Genomic DNA, 18,041 nt, shown 5'->3' with positions numbered 1-18,041 from the left:
TAAAGAAGGCATAATAATGCCACAATATTGTTCATCCAATCATAGGGCTTCAAATATATGAACTCAAAGTGGATGGGATCAAAGAGAGAAGTAGATGCATCTGTGTTGATAGCCAGAGACCTCAGGGACCTTTTCTTAATATAATTTGAACAAGACTGTTCCAGATAATAAAGATGCAGTGATCACATGGCCAGAAAGAGCCTGAGTATTAGAAGAACCCAGAGCAGCCCAAGTGTTTGGAGAAGAGCAAGTTGGCAGAGAATGGTCCACCGTGGACCAGAGGTGGGCAGCATCTAGATTGTGTGAGACCTTGTGGGCTCTTGTGAGGAGCTCCCAAAGAACTCAGCACAGGCCTGGGAGTGACAATGTTTGCTTCGAGCGATAACTTGATATAATGCTTAGTCCGGAGGTGACTCTTAGAAATTCTACACAGCCTAAAAAGGAAACACCAGCTGAAAAAGAGCCTCCCGTGCATGGTGAAGGGCTGGCTGGGCCTGGTAGGGTTAACATCAAAACACAGATTTGTTTTTCTCATCACTTTTTTTTCAAACTTGTTCTGTCTGATCTTTGTTCCGTGTGTCTGAATTGTGTATGTCACACCTTAAGTTTAAATATTAAGTGGTGTAGACTGAGCTTTAACACATGTGCACGTACGTACACACACACACACACACACACACACACACACACAGACCACGTGCCACCACCGCCACACACAAACACACCATCACCCAGTTCAGTGCTGCTTCTGCTCAGGACTGTCCCAGTCTCGGGAATTAGAAGAGAAGGGCTTCTCTTGTTCCTCCTTCCTGGGCACAGGTTTTGGTCCCTCGGGATCTAGGTGAGTAAGAAAGGTGAAAGGGGAAAGTTAATTCTCTTTGAGTTTTTGAGTTAACTTTTTTATCACATGTGCAGATGTATGCACATGTAAGTTCTCCCCCTACGCATGCACACACGCACACACGCACGCGCTCATGCCTCCATTACTCAATTAAGGAATGTACTCTCTAGCTGGCTTCATATTGTGCCCTGCTGTTCTGGCTTGGGCCTTGGGAGGATAGCCCCCCCCCCCCCGCCCATGCTGGTACCTCCTTATCACAGTGGCAGGAAGCCCTCCTAGATAGGGCCCCTGCCAGGTGATTCCTGTCTTCTGCTGCCTGCTGCCTTGTTCCCTTGGCCCACTAAAACCATTGGAAATGTGATCCGTTCTACTTCTTCTTGTCCCCTCTCTTCCGGAGCAGCTCCAAGCAGCTCTTCGCTCTATCACTCATGCCCTTACTCCTTTAAAGCCTACTCTACACTCCATGGTGGCAGTTATAGTGGTCTGTAACTTTCTTTCTGCCAGCCTCCCCAGAGGCAGTGGCATTCACTCTCTCGCTCAGGAGTTCTTCGATCCTCACTCGGGAACAGGAAGAAGGTCTTAGCCACTTTCCTACTCTAAAGAGGAGAAAGGGGGCTGCAGCATCCTCTACTGAGCTAGCTATTCTCAACAACAGTGCTTAACCAGCAGCTGCCCAGCCTTCGCTTACACAACCTGGGGGTGAGAGGAAAATCTGAGTAACACAGACGACATTCTCCACATCCTGGACGTGTTTTGTAGGCAAGTCTTTGTCCTTCAGGAACCATGTTTAGGGTTTAGCTGTCGGATCTTCTCTTTGTGCGGGAAAGTTTGCACGTTGAAATCTAGCTATCCACCACACTTCATTGTATGAATAAAACATATGAGGCAAAATCATTTTATTCAAGATTCTTTTGAAAAGCTGTGCTGTGGCAAAAGTCTTCCAAGACCTTGTTCAATGAAAAGTGTTTCTCAGAATTCAGCTCATCAGTTACCATCTGATTTGAAAAGGAGAGAGGCATCTTTGCCGTATGAAGCATTTTAAAAAGTTACATTTTAAAAATTAGCCACCATGTATGGGCATACGTCTGCAATGTTTACATAAGTCATTTAAAGATTTGGTAAAGTAGATAATAGTAAGAACATCTATAAATGCCAATTTTGTAGAAATTGAATGCTAACTAATTTTACAATAAAGAGTAAATACATCATCAGGCTTTGTATTGATGATTTTAACTGAGGCTCATTTAGTCAATAATTGAGCCATTTTCCCAAAGTGCCCTCTTTCTTTATTAGAAAAGTGATTAAAACATGAAGGAGTGGCTGAAGATGGAGAAACAGATTAGGAAGGAACTATTGATCAAGACTACCTTTCTGTGGGTGGGTTGTGGAGAGATCATTTTGTAAAATCTGTTTGAAACCCTTTGTATGCGGTCGCTCTTAAATTTCCAGAAATAAAAATGACAATATTTAGATAAAGATCGGTGACTTAACAAAACTAAAAAATCAGAATCCATCTTGTTAGGATCGTCTCATGAAGGTACTGGAAGCAGCCTGCAGCCCTTCCTGGGAGTGTGGTGGATACGTAGATGATGTGGAACGTCACTGCTACAGAGAGGGGAAGACATCTGGAGGGGAGGCTCCAACCGCTGAGAACCTTTGTGAAGCCCAAGCCTTTGACATGCAGAAGTAAATGTTGGCTAATAATGATGCCAACCAAGATACACTAACCACTGGCATCTAGAAGTTAGACTCTGGGGGTCATTCTTCTCTACATTCTTCTGTGATAGGACATTTTGTTTCTAATCAATCACTAACATTTCAACAAGTGCCTTTGGCAGCTGTCAGCCAGACTCTCTGTCCCCACCACTGTGGGTGGAATCTAGTGGCCTCCCTATTCATTGCCCAGCAACCCTCTTTCTCAGGTCATCCTCTCCTTTGGCACCACACCTGGACCTGTGAAGTGTCAGCAGATGCCTAAGAGGGTTTCAGGAATGGCCCCTTTTGGGGTGTCCAGTTGGGAGAAAGACCACCTGTGCCTTCTGGATCCAGGGGTCTGGCTGGGCCCTCTCCTAACTTGAAGACACCTGGTTGTGGCCACAGCTCCGGCAGCAGGGCTGACTTTGAGATATGCCTGTCCTACACAGTGGGACATGGGAAGGTGTGCCCCTGCTGGCTGTTGGCAGCTTCTTGGTTTTTGTTTCTTTTCTCTGCAGCTTTGATAAGGGTAAAAAAAAAATAACTGAGTTACTTTTTTTTTTTTTTTTTGCAAATGAAAAAAATATCTTTTAAAAAATGATAATGGCAAGCCTTAAAGATGCAGCGGGAAGCACAGCTGTATTCATTCTAACTGGTGATGGTTTCACACCTGTCTGGGGGCCTGTTGAGATGGAAACACCCTGCAAATGAGAATGGGCATGGGGTTAGTGAGGGTCTGGGGAGAAAAAAAGGTCAAAAAGCAGAAAATTGAAATTAGAAGATAGAACAAGGGTCTCACAGAGGAAACAGGGTATAGAAGAGGTGCTGTGTGTTCTTTAGTATCAGAATGCTCCTAAGTAGATTGTCTACATTCTCCCTGTGAGGATATTAAGCACCCTCAATATTGTTTTTTAAAAAAGGAATTGGGAGGTGAAAGCAAGTGTCCCTCTTACTTTGTGCAATAACTGAAATACAGAAGAATGAACCTATGCTAGAGACAGAATGCTTCTATGAATGTATGGTCATGTGAGAGAAGAAAGAACAGGGCCAGTGATATATGTCTCATATCTACATGTTATATATTTACACTCTCTATCAGGTGTGTACATTATGTGTCTTATTCAAAATTTGTGAGCAACATTAAGTTGGATCCTATTTAACTTGGTACCTGGGTTATCTTTCTAATTGCATATTTGGAGTTGCTTATACACTGACTTTATTGTATTTAATGACCCCTGGGTCTCATCATGAGTGCTCCTACCAAGAAGTTCAGGACAGCTGGATTCAGGGGAGACACTCTGGGAGACCAAAGTCTGTTCTGTAACCACGTGACCTGGGGACCTGCTTTGTACTTGTGTGGGAAGCTGGTCCTGTCACTTAGATGTACCCAACTGGTTTCACTATGCTAAGAATTTGTTAGTTTACATTGCATTTAACATGTGCTAGCACAAGATAACATGGCAGAGAGGACAAAGTGACTAGTGGATCCCGTGGGAGCCACTTGGGAAAGTGTCCAAGGGACCAACAGCAGACGAAAAAGTGAAGATGCATGAAGAGGCAGACATTCCTCGAGGCAGAGAACAGGAAAGATTTTGTCCTTGAGTTAAGAGCAGTGTAAGGTTCTGCCTGATCTTGCCAAGGCGCTAAATAATCTATCTGATATCTTACTGCGCCTTCATGGGACATCACTGAGTAAATAAAAGCATTTGTTCATTGGGTCCTCTTTAGGTGAGTAAAGGTTTTCACTCTTTGATACTCAGCTTTATACTAGAAGTTTTTCTCAAATGCTGTTATAGATTCTAGAAAGTCATAGAAAATCTATGTAATCTTTTTCTATGGAAAGACTAAATTACAGGACCTTGTTACCCTGTATCCCTCCCCGCCCATTGGAAGATGCGGTTATTAGCTTATGTGGTTTATTCATTGAAATTGAAGTGGTCTCATCAGATCATTGCTAAGAGTGCCAGTTCCTATGACTAGTAGGCATTTGGTGTTCTGTAAGATGGCCAGATAGAAAAATTCCTGGTGACAATTATTAATTAACTCCTTACTTTTCTGTGGAAGTTTTATTGAGATGTAATTCATCTATGTATATAGGTCTCTAGTATATTCTCAGAGGTGTTCCTCTTTACCCCATTCTGTCTTCTCCAAAGAGACCATGGGTTACGTTAGCAATCACTGCCTGTTTCCCTCATCACGATCTTCCAGTCCAAGGAAGCCACAGACCTGCTTTCTGTCTCTGCGATTTGCCTGGTCTGGACATATTGTAATGGATGGAGGTAGTGTGTAGTCTTTTGTGTTTGGCTTCTTTCACTTAGCACAATGTTTTCAAGATTCCTTCCCATTGTGGAATGCCAGTGCTTCATCCCCTCATGCAAGAATCACACTCCTACCCACGTATATACCACATTCCATTTCTCTTCCTCTCATTTAGTAGACATGGGTGCTGTTCCCCCATTTTGACTGTTCTGAATAATGCTCCCATAACCATCCATGCATAAGCTTCTGTTTCCATTTCTCCTGGTGTACGCCAGATTTTACCCTTTTGAGAAATTAGGCTACTTTATAAAGCAGCTATACCATATCTTGGCCAACACTAGTTATTCACTGTCTATTTTAATACAGGGGATGGCAGCTCTAAGTGTGAGTAGATTCCTACTGATTATGCAAGACATGAATCAAGTGTGTATATCCTGTAACCAGCTTACTCTGGAGTCCTAGGGAGTGGAGCCTACTCAGAGTAGCTGAAGGAGGAGGAAGCAGGAGGAGGCTTGGGATGAGTGGCGCTAAGTGCTACGAAGTAGCAGCTGGATATATTAAAAGAGGAAACTATGTCTTTGTCACTGTGGTGGTTTGGAAAAAAAGTGGCCCCTGTAGGCTCATAGGGAATGGCACTATTACAAGGTGTGTCCTTGTAGGAGTAGGTGTGGTCTTGGAGGAAGTGTGTCACTGGGGGTGGGCTTTGAGGTTTCAGGTGCTTAAGCCAGGCCCAGTGTCTCTCTCTCTTCCTGCTGCCTGCTGATGCAGGGATAGAATTCTTGGCTCTTCCTCCAGCACCATGTCTGCCTGCAGGCTGCCATGCTTTCTGCCATGATGATAATGGACCAAACCTCTGAATTGTAAGCCAGATCCAGTTACATATTTTCTTTTATGAGTTATCATGGCCATGATGTCTCTTCACAGCAATAGAAACCCTAAGATAGTCACAATATCCTGTAAGTAGTTATTGTTGGTTCTAAAGACTGGTTATCTATCTATCTATCTATCTATCTATCTATCTATCTATCTATCTATCTATCTATCTATTAAAAGTATTTTAAATTAGATGCGCAAGTGTATAAAATAATGGTTTCACTGAGACACTTTTTTAAAGAGCCATTTTTTAAAATTGTTCATTTCTTGCATTTGAAGTACTCTTTGGTGACATCCTTGGTCTGGCTCTCTTTGTCATAGTCCTTCACTGAACAACTGTAACCGACTACTTTATGGGGTTTCCCTCTCAGTTTCACAGAGGCCTGTCCAATCCCCTAGTTTCCTGTCATCATCAACCCCATCTAGGCTGATTCGGTGCAAAGGGCATCCACTGACTTGACACACAGGCTCATCACAGGTGGAGGCAAGCACACAAAGGTGAGCTCAGCCCTCGTCTCAGGTTTTGGTAGCTTTGTGAATTCCTCATGCTAGGTCATCATGGAGGAGGATGGTCCTTAGCATCTCTTGTAAAGCCACGTTACCATCTGTTATATCTCCCTTACACCTCCAGCAGCAACACCTTCCTGGGGCATGGCAGTGGGTTCCAGGTGAAGTCAGGTCTTGAATGCATTGGAGCCTGCCTGTCACTCAGAGATGGCAGCGAAGAAAGCTCACAGAGACATTTTTATCTATTCACATAACACACATTGTTTGTAGTCAACCCTATAGTGCCTGGATTCTACATCCTCTCTTCCCACTGATCCTTTTCCTCTTTCCTAATAGTTCCTCTATACTCTCATGCCCCCAACCCCAATTCCATATATAAGAAGAAAACATGTGAATCTTGTTTTTCTGAGCCTGGATTATTCAGTTAACACGTGGTCTTCAGATGCATCAATTTTGCTGCATGCAATATGATTCCATTCTTCTTTATGACTGAATACTACTCCACTAAGCATACATACCATACTTACTCATCCATTTATCTGTATATGGGCACTAAGGCTGTTATGATCAGTAAACGTGGTAAACATGGGTGAGCAGTTGTGTGTTGTACTTGTTGCTCTATGTGTACCCAAGAATGGTATATTTCAATCATATATATTTATTTTTAGTGTTTTGAGGCACCTTCATACTGATTTCCACAGTAGTTGGACTAATTCCATTCCTTCAGTGGTATATAAGGGTCTCCATTCCTTATTTGCTCTTCTTTGTTTATGGTCATTCTGACTAGAGTGAGATGGATCTCTGTGTAGTTTTAATTGGATTATCCTGATGGCTAAAAATGTTGACTTTTAAAAATTATTTCTTTTATTTTAGAGATTATAATATAATCACATCATTTCCCTTCCCTCCCTCCAACCTTCCTACATACCTTCCTTTCCTCTCTTTCAAATTCATAGTCTCTTTGTTCATTAATTGTTGTGACATGTGTATACCTGTATATTCCTAAATATAATCTGCTCAGTCTGTATAATGTTACTTCTAGGTGTGATTTCAGAGCTGGCCATTTGGTATTAGATAACCAATTGGTGTGCTCTTCCCTGAGGAAGACTGTTTCTCCCCCTCTCAGTCTTCCTTAGTTGCCTGTATTCTTTGTATAGGGTTGGGACCTCGTGGTGTTTCCTCTGTTTACATTGGTATTGTTGTTGTCTCTGTTCAGCTCACGCTTAGACAGTCATTGTGGTGAGTCTTTAAGGCTGTAGCTTCTGACATTCTGACACAATCTCACTTCATACTCCCTGATCCTCTGTCTGTTTCTGTCCCCTTTTCCCATTGTTTGCTGAGCCTTAGGAGTGGGAGTTGTCCTTTAGATGTACCCACTGGGACTCAGCTCCACACTCTGCATTTTGATTGGTTGTGGTTTTCTGAAAGAAATCTTCTTGTGGACCATGTTCTAATGTATTTATTGGCCTTTTATACTTCTTTTGAAAGTGTTTCCTCAATTCATCTCCCTGTTTATGGATTGAGATTCTTTTAAAAAAATGTTTTGTTTCTCTTTTTTTCTGGCTTCTTTATATGTTTGAGATATTACTCTCCTGCGAGGTGAATAGCTGGTGAAGACTTCCTTCTGTATTCTTTCCCTTTTCTCTGTCACCTCCTTTGCTGTGCAGAAACTTTGTAACTTCAGACAATCCTGCTTGTTAATTCTTGCCATTGTTTCCTGATCTTTTGGAGTTCTGTTCAGAAAGTTTCTGCTTATGCACTTACCCTTACAGCATTTTCCTGATGTTTCTGCCAGTCAAGGTTTGGGACTTTCATTAGGTCTTTGATCCACTTGGAGTTGACTTTCCACACAGGTGAGAGATACAAATCTAGTCTTATCCTTCTACTCAGTTTCTGCAGCACAATTTCCAACTCTTTCTCAAGAGTTGGGGAAATCCCCTTCATATTTCAGTAAATAGTCTTTTGGGGGTTGGGTTGGGGTTGGGACAGGATTTCTCTGTATAACCTTAGCTGTCCTGGAACTCACTCTGTAGACCAGGCTAGCCTCGAACTCAGAGACCCACCTGCCTCTACCTCATGAGTTCGGTAATAAAGGCATGTGCCACCAACATCCAGCTGCCCTGTGGATTCTTAGGTTCAGTCTCTTGATCATGTTCAGAGTTCTTGGGTGTTGTACTCATGCTTGCTTATTTATGCTTCTTTGTTGATATCTGATTATAGTACTGCCTCAACTCTTTCATTTCTAATATTTTCTTTTGTTGCAACTGCTTTTTTCTTTTCCTTGACATTAGGTCCCTAAGTTTCCTTGACTGTAGGTCAGTGCCAACAGATTCTCTCTAAAGATAGGAGATACAGTGAACCTTCTTTCCACTTCTCATCATCCAGAGGGGTCACCTTCTCATCAAAACCCTGAGTAGATTAACGGTTGTGACAAATGTGAACTTATCCTGTGGATAGAACGGCCCATTCCTCATATCAGACATACCTGGCTTACCTTTTAGATAAGACTTAGGATTCCTCTTTCTTTGTTGGGTAATGTATCTCAAGAAATAGCAAAACAACAACAACAAAAACAATAATATAAAATGACTGTCCACTCAGATGTTCATGCTGGCAAAGGTGAATGTTCATTGTGCCTAGCATTCCACACTTTCCCTCTGGGTTTTCCTGGGCTGTAACCCCCTCGAGGGCAGAAAAGTCTGGGGAGTATTCACCTCTTTTCTTTTTGGTGTCAGTTAGCTGAGGTCCAGAGCTTTAAGTTTGTCTGCTTCCTAGGACAAGGTTACACAATCTGAAGTCCCCACGCTACTGTATTCTCCAGATAGTTTAGTTCAGGGTACCCCAAGGGCTGGGCAGCATGGAGCTCCACTGCTTGTCTGATCTAAGCCATCCTACCCGCCACTGTGGGAAGGCCAACAGACTACTGGGGAGAAAGGGTACAGCAATTCCTGTGCTTCCCATAACTATGGCTCACACACCTGCCCAGTCTCCTGGCGGACAAGAATGACCAGCCTTAAAGGAAGAACAAGCTGAGCTCTGACATCTCCAATCCAAGTCCCACTGCATCTACTTTCCAGTAATCTTGCTTCAGTTGCTTTTCAACAGGTCACAAGATAGATACTGGCGGAGACAGTGTGGCAATACTTGCTCTGAAGGACAAGGGAAATGTGGAGACTTGAGTTTTGCAAAGCAACAAGCTTTGGGTGCACCCTTCTCAAGATGGCTCCCTTTTGCAGTGCCCAGTGTGGGGGACCAGCCCCCACACTTATTCACCCCAGGAACTCTTGAGGAAGGAGGGATAAGAGACTTAGTTAGAAATAGAGAGGAGAGAGAAAACACAGGATAGACTTGGGTGAACCTGGATCCTTACCCACTGGCCCAGAACTTTATTCCAAAGGTCTATTTATAACAATGCCAAGGGGTGGAGCAAAAGACCTCCCCCTTGCTAGTTAGACCCTTACATACACCTGGTACCCAGGCCCGTGGTCCAATCAACCTCCCATGTAGTCCTGCTGGGTACAGCTACTAGGAAACCTAGTGGGCTCCAACAACCCAACTTTCATGTTGAGAAATGTAGAACTCCTCTTACATACCAGCTAGCTATACGGCTCCCAGCTCGGCTAAGTTCCACCTGCTTTTCTGTTCCTGTGACAATTTTTCCAACTATGTCCCCCTTCCTTTGCCCCTGTTGCTTCTCCCTGTCTTGTCTACCAAGCAAGAGCTGGTGTGGTACTGATGCTTTCTGTCCTGTACAGCTGTGTCTCCTCCAGCCTCCGAGTGGCAAGATTAAACTTCAGTGCATTCTGTCAACTACCTTGCTGAGAAGGCATTGTCAGGTTTGTTTGCCTCCGAAGCCACTGAGAAGCTGGAAGGCGCAGCCTGTTGTTAATCTGCTCTCTTCATAACCTTAATTCAGAAGTAGTCAAGTCCTTTCAGGTCATATTTACAGCACCCACAACAATCAGTCTTAACAAATAGGTACAAGAGTATGAAAGGTATGTTATGTAGGCAAAATAAAACTTTACCCAGGTGAACCATAGCCAAGGTGTCCACAGTGGGCTCCTGGGACTGTTACATGACAGATAATCCAGTCAGAACTTGAACCACCCTCAATGCTGTTTGTCCCCTCCGTGTGTGTGTGTGTGTGTGTGTGTGTGTGTGTGTGTGTGTGTGTGACATCTTTTGATATTGAAGTGCATCTCTCTGCAAGTCATCTGACTCTCTAGTTTTGCAAAAGTTACCATCTTAGTTCACTTTTATGTTGGTAGAGCCCGGCAGGTTATGTTCTTGGAGATACCTTCTCTTCTATCCTGCTACTGAGGCAGCAGGCTTATTTTGCCATCAAAAGCTCTCTGTACGTCTAGGGACTAGCTAGGCTTCTCTGAATCGGGATAGCAGCTGACCTAGAAGCCAAGACACAGGAGGATTGATTGTTGATGCTGGCCAATGAATGCTTGCTAGATGTCAATACTCACAAATGTGTCCTAGACTGGAGGGTCTGCTGTATTGTTTCTATCTACTGGTGAAACCTGTATCTAAATGCATGTTTAATCTAAGTGCCAGAAAGCTCAGAAATTAATTTTTGTTCAACTAGAGTAATCTATTGGTGTCTCGATAAAAAAAAAATTCTATGCTCTTTCCATTATTTTAATTGTCTTAATTTTAAGGCTTTTAGGGACCATTAGCCATTTTAATATTATATAGTCAAGAGTTTTCTTTAAAGTATTATTTGGAAAGTTAGAGTTTAAATAATTTCCCAGATCTCTCTCCCCTAAAACATAGCTATTGTTTCTCTTAAGAATTGTAGGTCTCTTGCAAAATCTCGTGATTTGTTACAGTAAGCTGGCCCTTCTGGGGGCTCTTCCCTGTGCCTCTCCACCATCTGGGTCCTCCTTTGTCATGCTAAGGACCTATAGGGATTTTTTTGTTGTTGTTGTTGTTTCAAAGTTTATTTAGAAAATGCAAAATGCTTGATAATAGTCCCTTAATGTCCTTATTAGAACTTCTGTAGGAGTTGCCTCGAGTCTTCACTGGGCTCCTCTGATTTAGACTGTCCTTGGGGTAAAGTGTAGGGGCTGAACGGTCTCCTTAGCCCCCATCTCTTCTGGGAAGCAGGTGGGATGCTTCCTATCACTGTGAAGCAGTACTGTGCTCCTGTATGCTTTCGGAGAGCTCAGCTCAAGTCTACTTGGTGCCGCCACCCAGGAAGCAAAGGCCGATGACCTGAATGTGATGGGGTTGGCCTGGCCAGTGCTAGCATCCACAGCAGGTATCCTGCTGTGGAACAGTATGGCCTCTGGGGTAGAAAGACAGCACAGTTCCTTCCTTCATTGTTTGTACACTCTGTATTTGAGAATTTACTCACTTGCCAACTTTTATTTGTAAGTTTGTAGCTCCAGTGCTTGTAATTGGCCATTTGTAATCCCAGGCCCAACACTGAAGTGCTTCCCAGTTGTCTGTGGGCACAGGTGGAGCGGTGAAACATTTGAATCATCCCAGGCAAATGTCCCCAGCTGAGGTTTCTGGTTTCAGCTCTCCTGCCGAAAATAACTGTCCTTTGCTCAGTCTATTTAGTGCCATTTTCGCCCCCTGTCTCTGTGTTCCTTGTTGCTGACATCATCTCTAAAATGGACCCAGATACAGGGCAAAAATGCCGTCTTCCCTTCTACGTCTAAGAAGGCCATGACAGACCTTGGTGGAAAATGCCACTGCTGGATCACTATAAGAGCAAGGTGTAGTACTGTTGGCGTTGAGTTCAGTGTTAATAAACCAGCAGTATTTGATGAGTTCTTTAAACAAAAGCAAGCACAAAACATTATTATATTGATCATCAAATGTGGCCAGAGGCCTGCAAGCACATACTCCCAAGGAACAAGGATTCAGTATTTATTCAGTTTTTGAAGTGACTTTGATGTAAAGATAAGCCCTCAGCCAATTCTGTGTGTAAATATACACATTGTTCTGTAAGGAGATCTCTTCAAGGAATCACTCACTGCTTCCGTGTTTCAGAAATATCTTACTTGAATCTAACCAAACAGTTTCTCAGGCACCCTGTGGAAAACACATTGGCTCACTAAAGACATCGGCCTCACCTGAACCCGTACATGACCTTATGATATCACCAAATGCAACCACCTTGAATAATGGGGATTGACAGTATCTCTTTCTTGCCCTTATTAATTCCTCATGTTTGTGGGAACATGGTCATTGGGATAAACCACGGGCCTTTTTAATTCCTTGGATCAGTATTCTCTGGAGAATGTCACTTGACAAATGATGATTATTATTATGTAGTGTTGAGCTGAGTTTTGAGCTTTTGGAAAAAAACAAAACAAAACAAAACAACAGTTATCTCCACAGTTTTTGTTCCAGACATCACAATTTATGTGCTTGTCACGAGATTCAGAAAGCTGGCAATGTTTGATCACTCTGAGGCCTTTAAGCCCTCCTGGTACGTCTCCCTCATTCGGATTTATTTGCTGATCAGTTGAGTGAATCACTCACTGCTTCCCACTTAGATGTTTGGTACACTATTAAAAATAGCAAGAAAATGGCAGCAAAGTGCTTTCAAATACCTGTGCTGACAGCCGTAGATGAACGCGGCCCCCAGTGTTAGGCAGAGAGGCCGCCTCTTACAGTGAAAGGTAGTGAATGCAGACTCGTGGCTGCCAGGATGCAGAGAACCAGTGATGGTTGCAGGCCCAGCCTGAAGCACGTCATGCATACCGTCCCTCTAAGGCTGAGGGAATGTGTGGGAGAGGGCAGAAAGCATGTAAGAGCTAGGAGATGGGGGGGGGAGGCTACAAAATGCCTTCTCTAGACTAACTACAAGTGCGGCTGTTATTAACCCTCATCAACAGTAGTTCCTGTGCTGGGCCCACATGAGACTGGCTGTATCAACCGTCTCGGTCAAGAAAGAGGAGGGGTTCATGGGGCCCCAGCCTTTACCCCTAAACTGTAGGGCATTGGTAGATTCTGCAGGAGTGGGGAGTACTGTCATTAGTTCTGTGCACACTGTTGAGCCCACCAAACTCCAACAGAAAGATCTAAATCCCTGATCACACAGATAACCCTGGTAATCTCAATGTGTCACCAAACAGTATGAATAGGCATGACCACATGAGAGAGAGTTATGAAGAGATAGGTGTGACCGTGGTCGCTATGCATGGCCTACACCTATGAAATGTAAAATAAATAAATAAATAAATAAATAAATAAATAAATAAATAAATAAATAAATAAATAAATAAATAAAATCAAAAATGAAGGAAATATGAATCAAAGTGTAAGGCCTACCTCATTTCTGAGTTCGTGGCTCCCTCCCTATCCTGGACGGGGCAGTGGTGAACACGAGTACTCTTGCTTCACTCCCAGACTTCGATCCCAATCTGTGCTGGTTTCTCATAAGTCTCATCAGTCATCAAGCTACCCCAATCCCCAGACAATGGTTGTAATTAAGTCCAACCTTCTCAAGGCTCCTTACACCGTGTGAGAGGATTACCAAGAGCTTGCTTACAAGAGCAGGCAGAAGGAAGAGTTCAGGTGAGGCCAGTGTCGGGGATTGGGAAACTGTTTGGTCAGAGATTAGAATTAGATGTTTCCTGACACACACATGGATGAGCAGATTCCTGGAAGAGATTTTCTTACAGAACAGTACATGTTTATGTGTTGAATTAGGGTAGTGATTGTCCTTATTCACCAGGTTATAAAAGCAACCCCGTGGAAGGGTGGCTGGTTGAGAATGGGAGAGCTAGTTTGGCAAAGGGTTCGTAACTGCCACTGCCATTAAATAACTTCATTTGCTTTTGTATTTTTAGTGTCCCATGTCCTCCCATGCCATTCTTACTTACCCCCACCTCCACACGATGCCCTAAGCACTGAGGAGAGTGGATATCACGATAATACTTGGATGAGGAATCCTACAACTTTTGAATTTCACTCCTAATTGACCTTCCTCATTGATGAGGTTCCCAGGGAACACACGTGCCCAGAGGGTTATAAGTTCTTATGGCTTCTATTAGAATTGGCCCGCGCTCTAGCTGTGTTAATAGTCAATCAGAGGCACACCTTCTGAGTTTTGCCTCAATGGTGAGATCCTAACCTAAGCTTTCTCTGGATGCCTCTCCAGCTCCTGGCCGACTTTATCTTACCATATGGAGAGGGAGTTAGGCAGGATTGAGAGTCTCTGGGAAGTATCACTTATCCCACTGTAGATCATAGGTTCACCCCTACCATTTGCCCGGGAATTAAGTCAGGCCTGGCGGGATGACCCTAGTAGCAGAATCCTTGAAGTGATGGAGTCACAGACAACATCATGAAACTCCTAATAAAGGGGGACTGTGCTGTAAGGAGATGTGTTGTAGCTGCATTAAAATGCCCAGGCCCTGCCCTTGTCATACCATGTCCCAAGTCGTGACAACAAACCATCGAAGTCAAAGAAAATGGCAGGCCATCGGAAACCCTAAGTTTCCGTTGTAGGGCCAATGGTGGCTAGTTGGGCACATGGTTTCTCTTCATTGGAGTCCCCAGATGATAATGGCTTATGAACTTGGAGGCAGGGCCATCTAGAGACAGTTGAAGATAAGCATCTTCCACACTTTAAGTTCAACTGTGAGATGAAGAAGGTAGTAGTGATTGAGGTCACAGGGATAATTCTTTAGGATGAGGAAGAGAAATCGTTTTGAAGGTAGAAAAGAGTGGTATTTAGGGAATACTACCAAGTATGGAAATACTTCCCTGGCCAGGACCTGAGAGCAGGTGAGAAGGAATGAAATCAAGAAGAGCAGAGGGAAGGGAAAAACAGAACTATCTTCCCCTGCATCCCCCCAAAGGTGTCCACTACCCCCAGTGACGTCTACCATGCCCAAAAGGCTAACCAGACAGAAGATTGCCTTGAAAGGACATTTTCATAGCAGCCACTTCACATTCTGAGGGTGAGGTACCCAGGGCTTAGTGGAGGCTATTCAGGTGGAGCGTGGAAGGGGATCCTAGTCAATGCCACCGGTAGAGTCTGTTGTGGTAGCCCTTGCTACTAAGGGGTGGCCTTTAGACCACCTAGTACCTCCTGGCAGCCAGTTAGGTCAGTACTCTGCCACTGGGCACCACCTCTTAGTTCTCCACCTCTAGTCTTTGGGAGCCTGTTAGAAACATTGGCTCTCGGCCTCATCCTCAACTTGACTGAGCTAGGCTTGTGGGTGATAGGTACGCAGGTGGTAAGCTCAGAGGCCTTGTCTAGATCTCTGCTGTCCTTGGTTCTGAGGGCGTTAGGGGTGGGTGAGGACAGAGACCAGGATGAGGGGTGAGGCTGGAGGAGGAAGTATAACTACACTCAGAAATAGAATGGAGTGTGTCACTAGAAAAAAGCCTCCGAACGGTGAAGACACCTGCTAACACAGCTTCTGGCTAACCGAGGTGATGGCCGCAGGTAAAGGTGGTGTGAGCATACCTTCCAGAGTGAGTGCCCGAGTAAGCTTAGTTGACTCTGGCTTTTCTGATTGTCTCAGTTACTCGTTGTCCTGAGAATGTCAAACCACAGCTCACCGACCTGTCATCACAGGACTGCAGCCTTGAACGTGCCCTGCTGTTTTACAGAGCCCTATGGATCCGTGCTTTCTTCTCTGTCTGACCTAACCTTTCAAACATCTGGTGACAGAGCGGTCTCTTCCGAAAAGCCATCCACAATTTTATCTGGGCCCCCTTCCCTGTGTGCCTGCCTCCACCTCCCGTTGTGAGGTCGTGACCAGTAAATGGCCTTTGAAGAACTTGGTGCCTGGCATGCAGTAGTAGGTGTCCAATAACCATCAGCTTTTTGTATCCCCTAGAAGCAGATTGCATCGAGTTGAAAGATAGAGGAACACATAACTGAGAGGGAGCGGGGTACTCCAACAGGGGTGCCAGGAAGAGCCACGTTGGAATGGCTGCCTAAACGTTCTCTGTTGAGAAGGGCAGGAGTAGAATCTTGTGTCTTTAATGGACTTGTACATGCTTAAGGTGTAAAGCATGCTGTCTTGCTGTGTGTAGCACAGGATGGTTGGGATGGCTATGCTCACTCACATGCTCTGGTCAGTCATACCAAACAGCAGAAAGCTGATCATTTCAGCAGCTCATCTCCAGTCATTCCACCTTTAGGAAAGCTCTGGGTTTGCTGCAGCTGATTACATGACGCGTGTTAGCACTAGTCTGGGAGGCTGCCTCACTCTGTGCTGTGTTGAAGCCCTTGTGATCAGTGTATAGCACATTGAGCCCATTTACATATATTTCAGAGACTCTGGAGCCTAATTTGACCACTTTTAATAGTTATTTTATAGCTTTGAGTCTTTGCTCCTATCCTGTTAATTCCATCTGCAATTTAGTTCAAATCAATTTCTTAAATAGGCATGTAATAGATTATTATGTTATTCTTCCTACGGGAAAATATGATCAAGTTTATTAATTTAGTCTTTTTTAAAGTTCACGAAATATCTGTTACCTGGAAAGGAGGGGGATGAATGCTTTTAAGGGTGCAGTCCTGAACCAGAAATTACTTTTGTCCTTTAGGAGCCTAACAAGACAGCCTAGAAGGGGAGATGTCCCAGGTAAAGATGACAATAAACCTAACAGAATAAAGTATGCTCTGGAAGCTGTAGGGTAGAGCGAGTGCTGAATGGTGGAATCTGGGTTTGACAAAAGGCATTCTAGGAGGACAAAACAATTTATAAAAAATAAACTTTTTATTTTCATGCATATGTTGCGAAGGACATGGAGCATCACCAGGTGGCTCAGAACCCACAAGAAGAACTAACACTGAGTGAGTGCTGATGTTTAAGTACACATGCATTACCTCTTTGAGCCCTCCTAAAGCCCCATGAGATGGGAAGTTCTTTTGCTCATTTTGTAGGAAAATAAATCAAGGTTCAGGAAGGTTAAGTATTCTGCTCAGCGTCACCCAGCTGGTCACGGTATGCCTGGCGGTGCAGACCTGTCTACCTCCAAGCTCGTGTGTTCCCAGAAAACTGACATTTATATACTCCACAAATGTTTGTCAAGCATCTGGAACATCTCCAGATTTGGGGGACCCTGAGATGTGACAGAGAGCCACAGACACAGCTTCTGCAGCAGTACAGCAAGCTGTGTCCTGTCCCTGCTAAGGGCACAGACACATGGCGGCACAGAGGACACTTATATTCTTCTGGGGCATGGTGGTTTGCAGTTACTTATAAATTGAGGGGATTAATGTGCCTTGTTGACCTCAGCAAATGGCTTCATTGATTGTCCAGAGTAATTAGAAATGACACAGCTAAAAAGAACATTGGTGGAAAAATGGAGATCTTTAGATGTCATAATCAGGCATCTACAGCTAAAATATTTTGTTAAAATATCAGTTTTGGTAGATGTAGACCCAACTGCCCCAGAGGAAACTATACCTAAGCCACTGCCATATACTATGATATGAATGTGTGTGTGTGTGTGTGTGTGTGTGTGTGTGTGTGTGTGTGTGTGTGAGAGAGAGAGAGAGAGAGAGAGAGAGAGAGAGAGAGAGAGAGAGAGAGAGAGAAGAGAGAGAGAGAGAGAGAAAGAGAGAGAGAGAGATTTGACAACCAGCTGTGGTTTTGTGGTCTGCTGGCCTGCTTAAATAATTTTACAATACTGAGGAACTCAAGAACAATGTAACCCCTGTGAGGCATCACTGTCTACTGTGTGGGGCCAGTCCTCTAAAGTGTTATTCATGCTGAGAATCTTCACTTCTTCTTTTTCTGTTTGTATAAAATAGGGCAAATTTTCTGTCATTTCTCTATTTCTTAAAGTCAGATATCTTTGGTCATATTAATTTATCTTTGGCTTTTAGGAGAATGAGATTCCATTGTGCCCATGTGGATATAGATTCCAA

At 43.8% G+C, this 18,041-nt stretch overlaps 1 protein-coding gene and 1 pseudogene across 8 annotated transcripts in view; one reads left to right on the top strand and one right to left on the bottom strand.

Annotated features, from left to right (window-relative positions):
- Positions 1-18,041, top strand: part of Pde8b (phosphodiesterase 8B) — a 227,246-nt gene that overhangs the window by 86,590 nt on the left and 122,615 nt on the right. The window lies entirely within an intron of this gene.
- On the bottom strand, positions 5,929-6,321 carry LOC143268775 (small ribosomal subunit protein eS12 pseudogene; annotated as a pseudogene).

Source organism: Peromyscus maniculatus, chromosome 15 (assembly GCF_049852395.1).
Source record: "Peromyscus maniculatus bairdii isolate BWxNUB_F1_BW_parent chromosome 15, HU_Pman_BW_mat_3.1, whole genome shotgun sequence".
Taxonomy (NCBI): Eukaryota; Metazoa; Chordata; class Mammalia; order Rodentia; family Cricetidae; genus Peromyscus; species Peromyscus maniculatus.
This window is presented reverse-complemented; position numbering and strand designations above follow the sequence as displayed.